Here is a 12,897-nt window from a genome sequence, read left to right on the forward strand (position 1 = left end):
AACAACTCCGGGGGACCTATTTACCGAACCCACGGAGCTTCAACCACTCAGGGAGCCAAACGGCCTCTAGCCTCTCCCCGTCACAGAGCACGATCCTAGACGTATCCCTTTCCTTTGAAACTACCGAGCCGAACCCGCGGAGCTTCAACAACTCCGGGGTCAATTGTCGGAGTCCTCTAGCGAGGACTTAAGCGGAGCTGAGCCTGGGAAACTGTCCAGCCTACACCACGACCATCTTTGGTGTAAGTAAACAATCTTTTAATCAACCATTACGCGTCTGTAACTAATTCTAGCTCGCCACCGGTTTTCTTCGGCCCCGCGTGCCCAGGCTGCTGGCCACAGCCTGCGTTCACAAAGACAGGTTCGCATACCGCTCCTAACCCACACATGGCCGCATGGACGGGATCGGGAGCTGGCCCGCACACCCACATATCTAAAAAATGACTTTTTATTGTCCTTGATACGTGTAACCAGTTGGAGTTCAGTCGCAGCCTTGGCTTTCCTGGTTTGCTCCCTACAGGTCCTCATGCCATTCTGACATGGATCCATTTACAATTACTCTTTGCTTGTGGCTATTGAGCCAGTTGTCTATCAGCCTTGTGATAATTATGTCTAGTTGTTTTCCAACTTGTTTATGGGAACATCATATGGAACCATATCAAAAGCCTGGATGGATTCCAGGTACACTATATTCACTGTATTCCTTTCACCTACCAGAGTGTTATCTCATCAAAGAAGAAGATGAAGGTCATCTGGCATTTTTTTTTTCTTGGTAAACCCATGTTGGCTACTTATGATTACCCTTCCTGTCTCCAGATGCAAATGGACTTCCTTAGAATGTGCTCCAGTAACTTCCTAGTATTGAGGTGAGGATACATGTATGTAGTTCAATTGGTCCTCCTTTTCCCCTTTTTTAGAGGGGGACTATATTGGCTTTCTTCAAGTTCTCTTGTACCTCAGCAGTCTCCTACAACTTCATAAAGATTATTGCTAAAGCCTCTGTGATCACCTTGGCTGGTTCCTTCAGTACCCTGGGAAGTTCTTCATGTCCTGCTGACTTGAATTCACTAAGACTCATCCAAAGTTCTGTTTTGGGTTACTGTTTCTTTTATTTCATCCCTCAGCTTTCCCTCTTCCTTATCCAAATAATCTTTATTAGGTGTTTGGTTATGAGATGTAATTTTATTATTTTTTGTCAACACTGAGGCAAAGTAGCTATTGAGTAGCTCTGCCTCCTTAGCATCTTCTCTTAGAAGTTAATCCTGGCTATTTAACAATGGAACCACAGCTTCCTTGGCTGTTCTTTTCTGACTAACACATGTATACAGCTTATTCTTTTTTTTCTTTAATTTTTCTCACCTGGCACATTTAATTCTTTATATTTGCCTTCCACATGAAACTTCTTGCTGTTTTCCAGTATGCTTCCTTAGTGACCTTGCTCATTCTTCTATTGCCTGTGTGCTTTTGTTTTGCATTTGAGACATCCTAAAGGCTCCTTGTGGAGCTATATTGTTCTCATACCATTCTTCTGGTGCTTTGTTTCCTCCCTTTAACAATGGCCATGCCTTGCAACTAATCTGTAAATGTTGCTTTAAAATATGTATTATGGAATGCAGCGCTCTTAAATGGTGCTAGGTATTAGCCAGGGGACTGTCCAGGTTTAATTCAATAGTGTAAACATCTCAGTGCTGGCTTTTATACACATGCATTGACTCTGGTCTAAGATCACTGCTTTCTCAATTGCATTAGAAAATCCTATATCAGTTTCAGTGCCTTCCCTATCCTTGGCATTTTGTTAAATTCTAAATATGCCGATGCTAATTTTGTAATAAGAATGTGTTCTTTAGGAACTGAACTAGGGCTACCAACTTATCAAATACATTTTGATAATAAGAAAATATTCATCCAGAGATTAATATTTTTGTGATAATATTGGAAGAGATTGATATGAATTACTTCACCAGAAGTCAGAGACTCCATTCTTCACTACCAAAAACTTGAAATGTTAAATGCCACTTCGGCTCCTTGCATAATTCCCATCAAAGCACATGAGAATTTGAAAATCACATCTAAGTATTAAAACCCATATTTAAAAATTAAAATCTACAGTAAAATATTGATAACATTGTCATTTTGTTTTATGGTAAAGTAATGCAGCCACACTAGAATGTACAGTCACCACGTTCTACCATACTTATAAACCATTTCCCATCTTTACCCCTATTCAGTCCACCATGGACTTTCTTTCTTTTTAGCAGCACATTGCTTAAATAAATGTGGTCAAATTAAATGCTTCCTTTGATTAAATTAAATCCTTATGTAGAAACTCATTGCTATAAATCAGTGATTCCCAACCAGTGTGCCATGACACCCTGGGATTCACTGAAATCTTTTCAAGGGTGCCACAGGGTTCCATGCAGAGTTACCATTGTTAGGTGTGCAAACATGACTCACAAGGAAAGCCAGAGATTTGAATAGGAATCCATAGGATCAAAATATTTCTGGTCTGCTGTGATCTATTATAGTTCTTTCTACCAAAAAAATGCTCTAATACTTGTCTGTAGTTGAAAAAATGAGTGAAAACTAAGAGCTGGCATTTTCTGAGGGGTACTTTTAGTCTAAGGAGCTTGAAAACTACTGCTTTAATTATGGCAGAAGAAACATACAGCTCCAGAAATATAGTTTAGCTAGCTAGGTCAAAACAATGATTCATTAATGCATCTGGGAACCTTTGAACAATAGCTCATGCAATGCAGGTCATCCTTTTTTTGTAATCTGTTCCACCTTTGGTAATCTGTTCTACTGGTTTACTGTGGCCATTGGCTCCTGCTACGTTAAACCAGTCCCAGGCCCATACCTGAGACCCTGCCTTTTTTCTCTTTTATGAGGGTTAATGTAATGTGGAATATGAGGGTTCATTATTAGAAGCTTTGTTCCCATCTCCCACCACCTTTAGGAAATCCCTTATTCCAATCCAATTCCAGTTCTACTTTATGAGAGAATTAGACACATACAGAACATTGGCTCTGGTAAGAGCCAACCCAGTTGTGATTAAATGAATTTGTCAAACCTCCAGCACATCTCTCTACTAATAAAAAGAAGGTAAAAAACTCAAATTACCTAAACTAATCAAACTGTGAGGGAACAACTTTCTCCCAGTTCCAAAAAAGCAAGTAGCAAGAAATCCATTATAAAGCCTCAAATCTCAATCCTTCTTTAGTCTCAAAGAGGCAAGAGGGGAAGAGCTTTTATTCCCAACATACAGTGATGCTCTCAGGTAGGGGAAAGACTTATAAGACCTCAATTTTTTAGTGTTGAGAATGAACAGACTTTATGCAACACTTTTCTGTCCAGTCTGTCCACCTGCAGAGCTTTTCTCTTCAAGCTAAGGAGGGTGAATCTCCTACAGTACACAAAGGGGGTTTTCCCCTGCAAGCCCAGATGAGGTCCCTCCCCTACCTGTGTTATGTGACAGGTTATCTGGTCTTTTCCCTTCTGTATCTGTGCTGAAAAAAAAAGAAACATTTTCAAATCATGAAATGTTCCTTTATCTTCCCAACTCTGATTTTTTTTTTAAGACTCCAGTTCATAATGCCAAGACAACATGTAAAGCTGTTTATTGCTTTCAACCAGCATACCTTAAGCATTGTATTGTTCAAAGAATTATTTTTAAAAACTCCTATAAAAATGTAAAAACATACCTACTTAAGTCAATGTAACTAATATTTCAGTATTTTATAATCTCACAGCTTGAATCAACAGCACACTATCCTCTGCAATTTAAAGACAAGGGTAAATATAATTGTACGACAAAATAGAGTAACAATACACCATTAACATGGTGCCAAGAACCATATAAGCCAAGAACTATAGGCAACAGGGATACTTTATAATGTGCCTAGTCAACAATATTTAAAGTACATCAAACTAATATTATTGTCTTTTGCCTTTGCGAATTTTTGTCCTTCTCTTACCCCCAGCTCTCTATATAGGACCCCCTCTTAGAATTATTCATTCAGGAACCAAAGATTTTTTGCTAAATCCTTCATTTAGCAAATATTGCAAATATTGAGATATGCATTGCTTAATTCCTCTTTCTCCCATCTGTAAGCTGCTTTTCATAGCTAGGGGAAAAAAGGCAGTGTTAATATTTTCACTCAGATTATTTGCATTACTTTTGCTGAAATGAATCTCAATACAACATTTAAGAATAATTGGAATTGTAGCAACCTGGGAGTTGGAACAAAAATCACAGTCTAAATCAGGGTAACTTAGTGTTCCATGACCGTAGGTAAATACCGTCAGCATAGGAGGTAATTTGTGTCCTGCAGGAGACAGTGACTCATTTGTACATGGCTAGGGAGAGTACTCTTCCCTATAAATAGAAATACAATTCTCACGTAATTTTTTCCCCATGATGATAACAGATGGCAAGTTCCAAATTTCCTTATTCTGATATTCTGTTCTTTCTCAAGGACTCTTTATGCGATCATTCTGTAGTGTGAAAAACCTAAGGGAGAAGATAATTTTATTGACTTCTGTGAGAGTTTCGCTTGCCTAATTCCTTTCCTCCTGTTCTTTTGAAAAGAAAAGAAAAGAAAAGAAAAAAGAAAAGAAAGAGTACTTCTCTCCACTCATCCAGTAGGGCTGGTCTGCATGGGAATTGAGCTGTTAGAACAGGACTGGTCCAAGCCAAGCTGAATTCTAACCTTCTCCAGCTCCACCCACAAATGCGTAACTATCCCTAGGAAGATAGATCCCAAAACATTTGTGTACCATTGGTTACTGTTGTATGTGCCTGTTTCTCACCCCAAATACACATTAGGATAGAAAATATGGGTACCTGTAGATGTGCTGTGGGGCTGCTCTGACATGCTGTAATTACAGAGCATCGAAGCAGACTTGATTAATTGAGTCTGCTGGAGTGTGGTAATTACTGTGCTCCAGCCAGCCTCCATGTCTTGTGTATTAGCATCCCCATGCTAATGCTTGTTTGAGCTTTCATTCAAATGCCCCCAACTCCATGTTGAAGTGTGGGGACACTAATACATGAGATGTTGTGGCACTTTAATTAGAGTGGCTCTTGGAGCCACTCTAATTAAACCACTCACCCCTCATACCTGGAGCATGTGTAAAAGTGGTGTATAGTGTTAATCATGTTTGGAATGTTTCCCCTCGGAAATTTTCTTCATATATTAAGCAGATTTGACCTCCTGCACTCCCAAGGGATACCTGCAGCCTTCACAGTAGGATATCATTTTTTTCCCCCAAATCTGCAAGAATTCCAGTTCAAATCCATTCTAGAGAAGAATATTTCCAATGTGTTATATATAATGATATTTTTTTCTTCCTATGGTACTAATCTTTCCAGAGGAAATGCAAGATCTGTTTGTAAGATTTGAACCTCTCTCTCTCTCTCTCTCTCTTTCTTTCTCTCTCTCTCTCTTTCAGTCTCTAGTGTTAAATAATTATTCATTTGTAGAATATTAGGTAATTATGCATGAAGTTTGGTAGATGTTAAGAGGCAAGAATATTTTTTTTCCCATTCTTTAGCAATTATATGAGCTTGGTTTCATTTGTTTTAGTTTAGTTTTATTTGTTTTGTTTTTGTTTGAAGTTCTTACCTGAAGACTATTTTTTACTTCATTATGTGTTAGTATGAAGTTTAAAAAAAAATTGAGCTTGCTAATGAAATATAATGGCATGTTTCACTAATTGTAGCAATATGGGTTATACTAACACTTCTGAGTAATCCATTATCTTTGTCTGTTATAGGAGAAACTCCAAGACAAAATACAAGAGGTCAGTCCTCCAATATGTCAAGAATTCTGAGCCTGATGGGGCAAACTATTTAAGTACATAATTAACTTTCAGCTGCTAGTCCAAAAGGAATCACTGGGAGTTAAAATTAGATTTTTGATTGTGGGCTTTGCTAGAGCAGAGTGAAAATGCTCAGCCTTTATTTATTTATTTATTTATTTTTAGGATAAAGCCCTGAGAGAAAGAGAGAGAGAGAGAGTTGGAACATGGGTGGGAGGGGGAAAAGGAAGGGTGGAGGGAAGGATGGAAGCATGTTAGAAGCAATTAGGTATATCCTTAACTCCACTTACATGAAACTATGCCGTTTTCTCTTCTAACAAAAAGTCTAGAAGCACTCTGGCATTGATTCTGATGGACACTTACTTTATTGTTGGTGTAAACTCACAGAAATAAAAAATAATGTTACACAAGTATAAAACTCGAGTAAGCAAGAAGAGAAGTGGGTCCTCTGATAATTTCAGTGGAGCAGATTATCAGCAGTGCAAACAAGAGCCTTCCAAAAAAGAAAATTCATGAGTAACATTTTGTGTTATACTATCAAATCTAGTCTAGCAAAGCACACAGGGTTACCCCTTTGGAGACTAACTTGTTTAGAAAGACATTGTAATTAGCTGTTCACCAGTGCATCTGGTTTGTATGGGTTTTTCAGATGTCTCCATTGCTCAAGGAAAAGATGGCCTGCTATTGAGTCAGAATCCAGAGGGTCCTCAGGAGTTCTTTCCTGCCATGTCTTTGCTGTAATAAATGTATTTAGTAGGGAGGAAGATGTATGTTCCATCCCTCCTGGTCCCCTCCTTCAGTCTTCCTGTCTGTCTTCCCATTTGGGGCTCTGCCTCCCCTACACCACACTTAATGCCAAAGAATGATGTTGAGTCCCAGCCTTCTGAGTTTGATCACGGTACCGTTACACATATCTTGGCCTTTTGAATTGGTATAAATGTTGTCACAGAGCACTTAGGTGCCCTGCTCCTAAGAAGTGAGAAAACTGCTAGGGGAAGAGCCCTATAGGGGTTGCCAGGGCAACCGGAGGAGGCCAGCTGACCAGAAGGGGCAGGGCCTGGCTCCCATATAAAGCCCAGGGGCTGAGGTCAGGCTAGCAGTTCCCTACCAGCAGCTGGAGCAAAGCTGAGAGGAGAGGCCTGACTGCAGGTACAGCCCGAGCCAGGTAAAGGATGGAGTATCCCTAGGGTGTTTGGAGTAACGTGGTTATAGCTGGGCACCTTCAGTTTATGTTATAGCCAAAGGGCTTGCGTTTTGTTTACTGCTTAAAACCGGTGGTTGGGGTGAGGCTATTAGGGGTTAGAGGAGGCCTCATAGGGGAACCACAGCAGTGTGGGGGCCCCAGCACCAGTGAGGGTGCAGCATTTGGGGTGCACTGACCCCAGCCTCAGAAAAGGGGCAGTTGAGAAGCTCCAGAGAGGGGACACTGATGAGAAGCCCCAGCATGGGTGTGGTGAGCCCCAGAGAGGAGGACAGCAAGAAGCCCCAGAGAGGGGGCATTGGTGAGAAGCCCCAGTGTGGGTATGGTGAGCCCGAGAAGGGGGCAGCACTTGAGAAGCCCCAGGAGAGGGGGCAGCCTGGGAGAAACCCCAGAGAGGGGGCAGCAGTGACAAGTGCCAGAGAGAGAGTGGCAGTGACGAGCACCAGAGAGGGCGCAGAGCCAGACAGGGCAGCTCATGGCCCAGAGAGGACAAGGGAGCCACGTTATAACAAGGCCATGACTGAACAACGTCAATTTGATCTGTGAGGCTTGGGGCATAGTAAAAGGGTGGTTGGAGCCACGCATCGCCCATAAGGCTAGGGTGCCCCTGAAGCACCCATTGCAAAGTGGGACCCACGAAGGGTCTGGGAAACCACAGGGCCCAAGTGTCCAGCAAGACGTGACCAAGAGGGTGTAAAAGGCAGCCTCCCAAATATATTTTGTCATCAAAGACGTGGTGGGCGAGAGTCGAGGATGCCCATTGGGTCAACTTGGCATGGTAAAGGGGGCCTTAGGGAGATCACGGCCTTCCTACTGCACCATGACACATGTATACAGGTGTCAGTTCGTCCCACTCTGTTTAGGCCATAGTGGGCCTGGCCTAGCCTCTTCCTGACCCCAGGTTACCTTGTATCCCAGTGTCAGTTCTTCTCTCCTTGGCCTGCAGTTGCTGTGGTGTGGACAGCTGTCTCTCCTTCTCTCCACAGGTTCATGATGGGTCCAATCCAGTCAGGAGATGTCAGGAGTCCATGGCTCTGCTTCAGGTGAGTAATATAGCCCTTCTGGGCTTGAATTATCTCCAAAAAACCCTTCCTGGGACTGCTACCACTTTCCCTCAATGTGACCTTGCTCCACTCTGGGCTTCTCAGTGCCCACTGGGGAACCCACTTCTGATTCCCCCTGCCTCTTGTCTGGTGGGGTTTTTATTCCCTTTTCAATGGGCTGGCTGGCAAATCGGCATCAGCACATGGCCATAAAATGTGCTCATGTTGGCACAGGAGCTAGTCCCGGCTCCTCCCAGGTCAGCTGCTTTTTGCTTTATTTTTCTTTCCAGCACGGCATTCTCCCTGGCTACGGCTTTGTGACTGCCACTTCTCTGGCTCAGTGTGGCTTTGCACTGGCTCTGTTCATCTTTCCCCCCAGGTAAGTCTCCTCTGGGGCTCTATTTCTGTCATAGGCATAAACTTTGGTAGGCGATGGCCTACTTTATCAGATGTTTCATAGTATGTTTCCAAATTAACCTCCCTGTTGCTACCCTTCCTTACCTTGTACCTGAGTTCAGACTAATTTGGTTAGTGACTACTCTATCACATCTGTTGAGTGTCATTGGAAAGCATAATTGTGGAGATTCTTTTAGCCCAGGATGTTTTAATGAAGAAAATATTTTAAGTCATGTCTGAGCAATAATGTGTCTGGAAACCTGGGATGCTGGTTATTTAGTGGACATTGTTACTGTATTTTAAATGTGGTAGAGTTTTTTATTTACCCTGAGCTAGGAATCCTGGAATTATCAAGATCCATGCACAACTCCTACTAACTAGAAGGGAGACAACAGTTGTTTTTGCACCAGGCTGGCAAAGCTTCTACTGAAAAACTAGTGAATGCTGTGGGTGAAATTTTGGCCACATTGACAGCAATAGTAAGACTCCCATCACTTTCAAAAGAGCTAATTCTTCACCTTAAAAGCAAGAATTTGAAGCTAACCATGGGCTTAAATCTTTTCCTGGAATGGAATCATGTATGAATATCTAAATATAAAATATGTAATTATATGGGATTACAACTATAAAAACCATCAAGGAAATGTAGACTTCTCATTCCAAGCTATAAGACCAGCAAAATTTAGTTCCTTGTTCCCTACTAGTTTCATATATCTGTCAAACTAATCAAGGTAAAAACACAAATAAGCTACCCATGCCAATTGTATCTTCTAAATAAACAAATGTTTCAGCATCATAGATATATTTTCTTTTTGAAGTGAAGACTATGCCAGGATTATTTTATTCTTTACTGTACAATATGCATGCCATTCTAAAATAGAATTCCAATTCGCAAACATTTATTATTGGATTTATGATTTTTTTTAATTGAATGATAGTATAAGAATGATGTTGTAGCAGTGATGGGTCAGAAATTGTGAGGAAAGGATTTCTTGTGGTGACATCTTTTATTGGACCAACTATGTAGTTGTGATAGAGTTAGACAAGTTTTTGAATGTAAAACATTCTCTCTCAGAACCTGGGGAAGAATGCCTTGCATTCAAAAGATTGTCTAACTCTGGACATACATAACAAGCCCAATAAAAGATATCACCCTAAGAAAACCTTGTTTTGTACATTTATAATTGAGCAACATTTTAAGAATGGTATAGTATGTCAGGGTAACTTGCCTTGGACAGCGCCTAGAACCTATCAAACTGATGACATTGTAGAAACCTTCCCCACAACCTTGTTTTCCACTGAGGGGATGCAGGGTAGACCCTGAATGATTCAAAATGCAGTTTATCTAACAAATAACTTTGGCCTACATGAAGACTCTTTTACTCTGTAAGCCTGAGATGCATTCTCAAAATCCATTTTCTACCTGAGAAATAGATAAATAGTCTCTATATATGGTAATTAAAAATGTAATGTTTTCAGACTAGGTAAAAAAACACACGCTAGATGCACAGAAAACAATTTAGATTAATAGCTACATTGTCAATGATCCTTTCCTTGCCTTGCTGTCAAGGTGAAAGATGTCTGTCAATTTCAGTCAAATAGATACTTGAATAGACTACATGCTATGCAAAGCAGCATCATTAATTGGGTCAATAGATGCAAATGCATTTTTCAGGAGGAAAAAATGTGAGGGAAATGGTTGCATACTAGTGCAATGTTCAATTTACAACCAAATAGGCTACTTTGATGCAACCCTCTGTATTATAAAATATTATGAATTTACCCCAGGAAAAGAGAAGAGAACAGGACATCATGAACATTATTAAATATATGTAATGTTCAAATGCAGCTAAATGCATACATTTTGAACATCACTCAAAAATGAACTAGGTGTGGAGTTAAGACTTAACTTTTTGGTCCAGTTTTATTTTTAAACCCCTGCAAAAGTTACAGCAGTCAGCTCCATAAATTTAAAATCATCTAGCCAGAAGAAGCTTCAATAAGGTCACTATATTGATGATTTTCTCTCTCAGAAAAAATGCATGACCTTGGACTATTCTGCTGAATTCTTGCCAGGGTACTCCATGTTCAAGGGGCAATACCAATGTTTTCAAGAGTACTTTATGCCCAAGAACACAATTTACCTATGGTATTTTCCTATTATTTAACAACTGAAAAAGCCCATCTGCCTCAAAATGCTTGCCCTTTTCATGTGTATTTTAGTTCTGTCATCCTGCTCAGAATATTTGCCTTGAAAAATGATCTTTGAGTTCCAAGTCTCATTTAGTACTCAGTTTTGTTCCTTGGGAATTTAGTTACATGCTTATCATCTTTGCAAAGGACAGTTATGGTATTTATTACAGTTGCAATTAAAGGATCTTCAAGCAAGATCAAGGCTCCATTCTGTTTGATACATAAGGATTGTCTACATGAAAAAATTGCACCAAGTTCCTGAGGCTGTGAATATATATGGATATTCCTGTTGTATCTGAGTATCTATTTCATTTGTTATGTTATCTTATTTTGTGGTTCATTACTGTGTTAATGAAAACCATTATTATAACCTGTTTCTATGTACAAGGTTAATGGCTGCAATATTTTTTCATAATAATCCCATTTTCCCTATTTAGGTATGCTGAGTAGGGTTGTATTTAGCACCCATCCCCTTAACTGGTGTCCTGGAAGCTTAGCTCACTTCCATTTCCCTAGCTATTAAGTCAACCTGTAACTTGTTAAACTGAAAGAGAGTCAGAATAAATATTGAGAAATTAATCATTGAAAGAATTCAGTTAACATCGTTGTTACAGTTTGGGAGCTGTATGGGCGCATGCACTTGTATACACACACAAACATAGATAAATGAATACTACATTTATTGCTTATAGGATGTATAGGCACACCACCATGATCACATAAGAGTCTAAATATAATAGAACAAAATGGATAGGCTGACAGTCATATAATAGTATCATATTTTTTGAGGGACATTAAATTGCTAAACATCCCTGAGGATTCAAGTTAACTCATAGTGCCCCAGCATCCCAGGATGCTTTGCAGCTTCCCCACAAACCCCTCTTGCAAGGTGGGTGAGCTAGCCTTGAGCTAGCCAAGCAGGTAGGTGTGCTCTAGCACACTGTCCTTGCCCCCCCGCCCCTTTCTGGCCTGCACTATTGTAGTCAAGTGTCTGCATTTTCAGAATCACAAGTAAATACACGTTCACTTTCTTATTAGTTCAGTCTATGCAGTTTAGACTAATCTGCAAAGATTGAATTGCTTCAACCTCAGGAGTTTTGACTGTCAGTATTTAGTCCTTAGGCTGCTATAATAGCACTTTAAACGTATTGTGCTCCCATGCCGAGCCTACCATATACTCAGAAGAGACATTGTATTAATTGAACCTGGCTCACCCAATGTCTGTATAGATTAGGTGCTTTTATCTAATAACTGAATGAATTAGCTTTAAAAGCTCCAAAAAGCTCCACTGAAGCACCCAATCTACACAGATGCTGTAAAGCCATGTCAAATGAATGTACTACTTCTTCCAGTAGAGTGGGTTTTTTGGTTTTTATTTTTTAATGTCTGTAAGTAGCTTAAGAGTAATGTGTAGATGGGACCTTTGTAGAACATCTATCACAATAATGCACATTTAAAATGGTTTTCTTTTTACCTGATACATTGATAGAAGCATTATTTCTAGAAATATGAGGTTACTAGAAGGTTTACTAGCTGGATGCAACGTTGAAATAGATTTTTTTTCCCTAGCTCTCATGAAAGTCATTGTAGGTCATATCTGCAAAGGTTGAAGTTGCATCCTTGTCTGGAGAATGTTGCTGGATCTGTTCTGGAAATGTATCATTTTTCCTTGTGGTGTTGAGTAGTGTCTGCTCTTATTTAAAAACACATACTAATTGTATCAGTTTTATTGGTTAGAATATTTGTCATTGGTTGGCATACCACACTAGAGGGAACATATACAGTTCTACTTCGTTCAATTATCTCAGCACCAGAACTGGAGAATAAAGGTTCATCTGTTTTCAGTACTGTAATTGTGTACAAAATTCATCCACTGATCAGATGGTAGGTTTAAATTTTATATTTTGAAAACTTCCATGGTCATAGAGGAAAAGCAAAAGAAGTTCAGACCAGAACAGAAGTATTACTAGAGCATAAATTAATTCAATGATCTGCAATCCAGATCTTTAGCCAATAAGCAGAGACTCTCGCAACACTACCTAAGCATTGCTGAAATTCTATTATTTATGTCCTCCTCAGTAATGGTAATACTTTAAGTCAGTGAATAATCAGTGCTTTAAGTAAAGGCCATTCTTTTTCTCTGATGAAAATGTTAGACAAATCATTTTGTACTCTTAACAGAATGTACACATTTTATCATGAGTACATAGCTAACCATCCTTGTATACTCCCATATTAGTTATG

At 39.8% G+C, this 12,897-nt stretch overlaps 1 long non-coding RNA gene across 1 annotated transcript in view; it reads left to right on the forward strand.

The window, feature by feature from the left end:
- LOC102385602 overlaps nucleotides 1–8,436 on the forward strand; it is a 77,535-nt gene extending 69,099 nt beyond the window's left edge. The window contains exons 2-4 of the long non-coding RNA XR_323972.1: nucleotides 5,776–5,802; nucleotides 8,008–8,064; nucleotides 8,355–8,436. This is a non-coding gene — a long non-coding RNA (uncharacterized LOC102385602). The remainder of the gene's footprint in view (nucleotides 1–5,775; nucleotides 5,803–8,007; nucleotides 8,065–8,354) is intronic.
- The last annotated feature ends 4,461 nt before the right edge of the window (nucleotides 8,437–12,897 follow it).

This window comes from Alligator sinensis, unplaced genomic scaffold (genome assembly GCF_000455745.1).
Source record: "Alligator sinensis unplaced genomic scaffold, ASM45574v1 scaffold236_1, whole genome shotgun sequence".
In the NCBI taxonomy this organism is placed as follows: Eukaryota; Metazoa; Chordata; order Crocodylia; family Alligatoridae; genus Alligator; species Alligator sinensis.